The sequence below is a fragment of the Neltuma alba genome, unplaced genomic scaffold (genome assembly GCF_004799145.2).
Source record: "Neltuma alba isolate B1F8T4 unplaced genomic scaffold, ASM479914v2 tig00011380_pilon, whole genome shotgun sequence".
Lineage (NCBI taxonomy): Eukaryota > Viridiplantae > Streptophyta > Magnoliopsida > Fabales > Fabaceae > Neltuma > Neltuma alba.
In genome coordinates, this window is record NW_021636073.1 from 18,068 (window position 1) to 26,311 (window position 8,244).

Consider the following 8,244-nt stretch of genomic DNA (forward strand, 5'->3'; position numbering starts at 1 on the left):
AATTTAATTTAACTTTGTTATCATCAAAACCATAATCCTAACATTTACAAGATCATTACACGTGTAGGATACAACAAATAAATGTATAGTGTAGATATGTATGATAACAGATTTAATGTTATCTTGGGCAATCATCTATTAGTAATAGGCTTGCTTTAGGCCTTTTTTGTTTTGCTTTGACAAATGGTATTAAAATTTGTTAAAGTATTATAAATGGCGTTAGAATGTGATATAGACTTAGCAGATCGATGACACCTATTTGAATCTGGTATGGATAATAGCGAATTAAACAAAAAACAAAAAACAAGTTTTCAAAACATATCTATTTAACCTTCTTTTCTCTTCACTGTTCGCATGAGTAGTTTATTACAATGTGTTTTGAAAACCCATGCCCCTCTTTATAATCATTCTCTGTGTTGTGTTTTGAGGACTTGTTTTTTTTTCCTTGTTATCTACATAAGATCTAATTAGGTGTCATTTGGTGATTTTATGTTATCACTTTAATGTCTTTTATGATACTTCTTTAGATTTTAATACTATTACACCTTTAGAAACTAACATTTTAAAACACACTAAATTTTAGGGATTAAGACCATGTGTTAAAATTTGAAAGACCAAAACCAAAATAAACTAAATTTCAAGGACAAAAAACTATATTAACTCGGTTTTTTCTAATCAAAGTGAGCACTCATATTTGATGTAAGCTATAAGCCATAAAAAATGATGTCAGCTTTCAAATCATATGGATATTGAGATCCAAGTCTGGGTCCTATACCTCACAAACATAACAATATCTTTGCCATTTTCCACGTCTGTATCTAATTCCTCTAAGCTAGACTCATTATTTGCAGTTTCAGTATCAAGTTTCTCCAGTCACGAAGCTTTCACTCCTCCTCCCCATCCTTGCATTTATCACGGTAAGCTTCGACTTACTTTCACAATAATATAATGGGCCCCAAAACTTCTTCTTCTTGTTTTTTTTTTTTTTTTTGGTTAGTGCTTCCTTCTCTTCTTTCTTTCTTTTTCTTGGACTAATGAAACTTTATATTGTGGATGTGTATTTGTATATTATCTATGAAATCTCAGGTTGGCCATGCTGCCATGCTTCATGAATTTTACTGGAAGTCCATTCTTCCCAATACTCCCATGCCCAAATCTATCTCAAATGGACTCCACTCATGAGCTGGTTGGTATTGAAGTTCATGGTTATTTCTTTTAACTGCAGTTAAAAAAGACTCTCTAATTAAGAAATACTATTTTGCACTTGTGTGCCAAATTCAAAGTTCACATTATATTTCTAGGTGTTTTTGATATGATAATTATAGGTAGGCGCACTACCATCCACGCCAAGTATGATAATTATATGTCAGCTGCATTTCAACAGTATGCTGGAGGTGTGTTCATTATTTACGACGAGGCTGAGATCCAACTCCAACATAAACCCTATTCATCTCTCATCTTTCTGGAAAGAGACTTGAAGCCTGCTCACCAAATGAACTTGTTCTTCACCAACGCCTCTAATGAAGCCTCCGTCCTGCCCCTTGAAGTTGTGAAATCCGTTCCCTTCTCTTCTAGCAAGGTATATAATTGTAAGGTTTTGATTCTTGTGACTGACTGAAATGCCCACACGAATCTGAATCACAAATTGGACTATGATTAATTATACCACATAGCAAATGCACATGAAGAAGAGAATATAGAGTTAAGAGAGGAGGAAAAAACAAGCGAGTGAGAGATGTTGGATTACTCTATATCATACACTCTTTTTGGTCCTAAATGTAGAAGCCAAGTAGTCAATTTGCAAAGATTAAGTAAAAAAAAATTTTGGTGAATAAAAATTTTAGGATAGGGGTTGGCCTCACCCACAATCCAAGGGGGGGCAACTAACCCATGACCCCAACTCAACCTAGTGCCGTAGCTTAAACTGGGACAGATGACCCTGTTGTTTTACAAGCTAAAGCCTTGGCTTTCCTAAAATATCATATGCTTTGGATACTATTGCTTTAATAAAAAATTCCTATAATACATATAATCAATAGGAAAAGTTTTCTTTAAAAAAAAAAATACTACCTCCAATCCTATTTGTAATCTTCAAATGGGAGGAGAGATGTGGATGATTTTATAAGTTTCAATTTGGATTTGTGTCAATGTTCAATGCATTTTTTCCAGTTTTACCCTTATTATTTATTTTCTCATTTGCCCCACTCTCTCTCATTATATTTCCCTGTACATTCTCTTTTATTGGGCATATTTGGAAATAAAATATTTTTTTACCTATTATTGCTTTTAACTAATTTTAATTGATATTTCCTCATATGCAAATCGGTTACTTGAAGTCCATAATAAAAACCTGAGATTTAAATTTAAGATTCAAAGTAGATTAAGGTCATGCATTTAAGATTTAGGATTAAAGTAAACTATCTTACACTAGTTCTTACTTTTGCACCAAAGGGAGTATATGTATATGAGTAAGTGTCTGATGTAACTTATGTGTTTATGATTTGATAAGCAGATGGATGAAATATTGGGAAAGTTTTCTGTGAAACCCGGTTCAACAGAGGCTGAGATGATAAAGAATACAATTAAAGAGTGTGAAGAGTCAGGGCTTAAAGGAGAGGAGAAGTACTGTGCGACGTCGTTGGAATCCATGGTTGATTTCATCACTTCCAAGCTTGGGAGACACGTGGAAGCTTTATCTACAGAAGTGATGATGAAGAAGGAAACAAAGAAGAAGAGTACAGAATAATGCATGGAGTGAAAAAGGTGGGAGAGGCGAATGCAGTGGTGTGCCACCAGCTCAGTTATGTGTACGCCGTGTTTTACTGTCACAGAATGGAGACTACAAGTGCCTATACTGTGCCGTTAAAGGGTACTGATGGGAGCAGAGTGAAGGCAGCGGCTATGTGTCACACAGACACATCAGAATGGAACCCTAAACATCTGGCCTTCCAAGTACTCAAAGTGAAGCCCGGAGGGGTATTCCTGCGCGTCACTTCCTTGCTCAAGAAACTGTTATGTGGGTCCCCAAACAAACGTCAGCATCAATTTCAGTAATGCTATCTCGATCTCATATATTCAGGGTACTACATAGTTAATATATGACCTAATTGAAAATTCAATTTGGTTTTAAATATAACACTTCAATCCATTTTATTTTCAATATTTGTCAATTTTGCCCATAAAATAATCCTTACGGTGATAATATATGTTAAGGAGTCTACCAAGAGTTAGTTTCAATACATATGAAATTAATAGAAGTATTTTAGGAAAGATAACATCTATTTAAAACAAATAACTAAATTAATTAATTTTTTTAATATTTTCTAATTAGTAATCTAGCTTTTATATTAAAGATTGAATGTAATATATATCTTCTAGAAGGGGTTTTTATGTTACATTTGATAATTTTAAGGAGAATATAAATATTTTTTTTTTATATATGTATGTTTAATGAGGGTCGTGAGGAGAGAAAGTAAAAATTAATATGATGTTAAAATTTTATGTACGTAGTATTGAAAATTAGACAAATATAATATTTTTAATTATCTGTGTTGGCATGAGAAGAGAGAATATGCTTTTATCATTATTCACAAGCACGCCTAAATAAAAATAACGCTTTTTTTAAATCAATTCTGGCAGTTGTATGATATAGCCAATGGGAGATACGGTAGTTGAAATAATCAGTCGGTTTAATTAGTGAACTGCTGCTGGTGTGATCGGTTAAAACTTTTGATTAAATCAAGTTTAGCACCATAAAACTTTCACCATTAAATTCTTCAATCTGATAGATATCCGATACAATTGCTATATGAATGCGTGCAAAGAAATTAGACTCCATAGTCTATTTTAAAGGCTCAAACTGTGGTCCCTACCGAAATATCCAAAAATATCATTTCTTGCAAAATATTACAGCATTTCTTATATGTTTCACCTTACAAGTTATTAGCCTTTTTATTTTCGTTTGAATAAAATTGACGTTTTATTTTTTTAAAGAAATCACATCCATCTCATGCTGGCGAGGCTTTCAATTTCTGATTTTCTTTTCTTTGTCTTTTTTTTTTTTTTTTTTAAATACGAAGGGAAGCAGCAGCCATAAGATGAAATAAACGAGAGACCGATAATGCTTTAGTCAGATTGCCTCCCCAGAAGGATGCCCGTGCCTATAAAAAAATAAACCAGATAGTTGTCCCGGTAACCAGCCATATAGAAAGACAATGTTTAGTACAAAATTCAAAGCACTCAATGGCCCAAATCTTAATTTTCATAGGCCCATGTGACAAGGTCCAACAACAATAACATTAAAGGCCCAAGGGAAGATCCAAAATAGCCCCTCACAATGTTTTTTAATTTTTTTTCCCGGGTTATTTTATCACGTATAACAAAGCCAATGCTAATGGAACTCAGTAACTCACAAAGCCCCCAGGAATTTTTGGCTTACAATTTTATAAAACATAGATATCATATCATAAATGATTCATAATTTATCAACATAGGTACATAAATTATTAATAAGGTATGGAATATATACAGAAAATTTCAGCCCAAAAATTCCAATAATATAAGGTGACTTTAGACTGTAAAAACATTGAAAAATTAGTAATAAATACTTAGGGAACTCGAAATGTCACATTAAATTTGGAATAAAAAATTTGGAGTGATTAGCATGAAGAATTGTGCTCAAAAGGCTAAAAAAACATGAGGTGCCCATGCCTCCCTGCCAATAAATGTGAAGGAAGTAACAACAACACATAAACTTACTAGTGAACATACACATAAGAATAATTACAATTAGCAAATTAACAAGTACATATAAAAGAATTAACAATAGACAGTATAAGGAAATTATGATGTAAATTAGGGACATAAGTTTATTGCATTTATTTTTGATCATACGATTAAAAGCATTTGAAGGCTTGGTGGCCGTTTTTCTATTGGTGCTGCGGGGGTCATGGTTTCAAAGCTCTTCTCCGTCACTTTTTTCGGAAACAAAAATTCCATAGCGGCAGCCGGCATCAGTTTCGGCGATCTTTTTCTTAAAAAAAATAATATAGGGACATTTTAATCATTTTATATAAATTATAATTTCATTTTTATTCTTAAATAATAAATTGAAATTCCAGAATTTATTTGAATATTAAATTGTTGACGTTTTCTCTATTTTATGAAAGTATTATTATAATACTACATAAAAAATAATTTTAAGCTGTTAAAATTTCAATAGCACAATTAAAATTTACAATATTTCACCAAAAAAAATTTACAATATAAAAAATAAAAAATTTAACTTATATAATATTATAATAATAGTTTTTTAAAATAGTAAAATTGAACTATTCATTTTTTTTTAAATTTGCGAGTGGAGATGAGACTTTCAAAGTAAAATGAGATGGAGGGATTATGAGGTATCTAGATTATATCATGAGCCCTCTCTCTCAGTCTCATTGTTATTATAAATAGTCAATTTGAAATTCAAATTTTGAAAATGCTTTACTAATATTAAATTTAGTATTAAAATGCAATCACTTGTTGGTATTATTTTGCTTTTCTCTTTTATCATTTTTACTTCAAAATTTTTTATAAAAGAGCAATATTATTTCAGAAGTGTTAAAAAATGAGCAATATTGTTTAAAATTTAATGACAAAAATAATATGCATATACTCTTTTTATTCTATTTATAAGTTACTTCATTAATTTTTTTAGCATGAATGTATTATTGTGTCCTTTATTTATTATAGTGTAGATTTTTATTTTTTTTGAAAAGTGTATATATTAGATAGGGATAAAATTGAAAAGTTGTTTTATTTTAATAGAAAGTTAATCCAGTCTAAGGTGTTTCTTAATCTATATGAAACATGATAAAAATGTCTTATAAATAGGACTAGAGGAGTAAAAGATTAATGAAAACGCAAATAAATGACAGAAACGATGAAATACATAGTAAACAAATACTAAATGAATAAATGGTAAAGACCCACATGACCTTCATTTTATTCTGCTCCCTCCTCTTCCATGGTCATTCTTTAAATTTGTCCGAGTCAAAAGTAAGCTTAAGGCTCTGTTTGGATGACTAAGCAAACCATGGTTTGGGAGCTAAAACCATGGTTTGCACATGAAGTCATCCAAACAAGCAGGCTCTCATCCGAAACGTGGTCCAGGCTGAAACCATGGTTTCCACCGGTGAAACCATGGTTTCACCAGAAGCCAAAAATTTTTGCTTCTGGCTCTAATAATTGAAGGCAACTTGGCTGACCCAAAAATACCCTGCGTTGGTCGACACTTTGGACTGGGGTTCTTCTCGCTCTGCTTGCGCCTTCATCAGAGGAAGCTCGCCTCTTTCTCTGCTCGCCGGTTCGCTCTTCTCATGTAGCTGCTCCGAATTTCACCGTCGATCTTCACTTCGCCGTTGCTGCTCGCCTCTCTTCATCCAACTTGCCTGCTCGCCTCTTCGCTCTTGACTTCGGCGTCGCTACTCTAAATTTCACTGTCGATCTTCGCTCAACTCGTCTCTGAGCTTCATCAGCTCACCTCTTCCCCCTTCTTTTGCTGTCGCTGCTATGATTTTTGTACACCGGTGAGATCGTGGAGGCTCTGAATTTGGCGCGTTGGGTTGTCCGATCTCTTACCTTGGTAGTTCGCCCAGTCAGGTCGTCGTGCAGAGCAATTGGTCAGGTCGCCGTGTAGAGCTTGGTTGGTCAGGTAAGCTATCTCCGGTGACAAAAAAAATTTTATGTTGGCTTCAGTATTTTCCCTGTGGTAAACCGAAAGATTTTGGAAACTTCCTCCCACTTTCGTTTCTGAATTTGTTCATGACCGGCATGTTGATCGAAGGAATGAGATATTATTGCTTGCTTTGATAGTAGTCTGATTTTTTTATGAAACGAAATGTGGTTCTGGAGGCAGGGAATATATTTGGTGATATTGTTTTGGAGACGAGAAAGCCTGCGAATTGAATTCCACTGGGTATATAAAATGCAAATTTGTTTTGCTTTGCTTGCTTGGCATGGGATCCCTTTTTCCTGTCCAAATTCCCCCAGAAGAAGCCTGTGAAGTCGAACAATATATTGGGATATTGTATTTTTTTTGGAATGTGATTTGGAATGTGTTGTCCTGTATTGTTGCATTAAGGACTTTGATAAATTTATGGCCAGCTTTTGAGAGTGAGGACAAATAGAATCACAACTCAAATCCATGTATATATTGAAAGAAGTGATTTGTATTTTGGTTAGAGGTTTATATTGCTGGTATTTTATATTTTCAGTTGACAAATCCAATAATTGCATTCATCATGAATATTTGTATTAATTACACACATGAACGAATTTTTTTGAAAATTACTTGTAATACACAGTTGTTGCAAAAGTTGAGTACAATATGATTTATGGTGCATGATGGTTCAAATATGATTTATCTTATTATTTTGTTTCCAATTGTCTTTGTACAATAGTTAAGAAAAGGAAAAAATATATATAATTATTTAGTTAGTTTTGATGTTTTAAAAGTTAGTATTTTCAAACAAAAATAGATAATGAAGTTTCGAATAGGAGGGGTGTATTTTTTCTGGCCATTTAAAATTAGAATTTTCTTGTGTTTGTTAATTTTTGTCGCGGTTGGTTTGGTAGGAAGGAATTGAGATTTAAAATGTGATCAACTTTTTCACCTATTGCAATAAACAATATGATTTTTGTTATTTCAATTGATTTTGAGTTGATTAACCTGTGATGACTGAAGAGCTATAATTGTGCTATAGCATAATGGGTAAGAATACGGTGAAAGCTTCCTGGGATCTACGAACCACAAAAGTGTTTATTGACCTCTGCATTGAACTTGTGCAACAAGGGGAAAGAAAAGGTATTGGCTTAACAAAGAAAGCTTGGGATATTCTTGGTGATAACTTTACTGCCAAAACTGAAAGAGTGTATGAAAAAGCTCAATTTAAGAATAAATATGATTACCTACGAAAGGAGTGGCAGACATGGGATAGGCTGCTTCGTGAGACAGGATTGGGATGGGATACTGAAAGGAATACTGTCAGTGCAACTGATGATTGGTGGGAGAGAAAAATAAGGGTAATTATTGAACCTTTTGATCTTACATTTTCTCTACTTGTTAATGTTTTGTGTATATTTACTGTTTTTGGAATATTTTATGATATTATTGGTGTCTAATGTGCAGGAAGTTCCAAACTACAAAAAATTCAAAGAAAGAGGACTTCAATTTAGGGATCAATTAACTCAACTATTTGG

The 8,244-nt window shown here is 33.0% G+C and overlaps 1 pseudogene; it reads left to right on the forward strand.

Annotated features, from left to right (window-relative positions):
- The first annotated feature begins 213 nt into the window (after positions 1-213).
- LOC114712609 (BURP domain protein RD22-like) lies at positions 214-6,511 on the forward strand (annotated as a pseudogene).
- Positions 6,512-8,244: the final 1,733 nt, after the last annotated feature.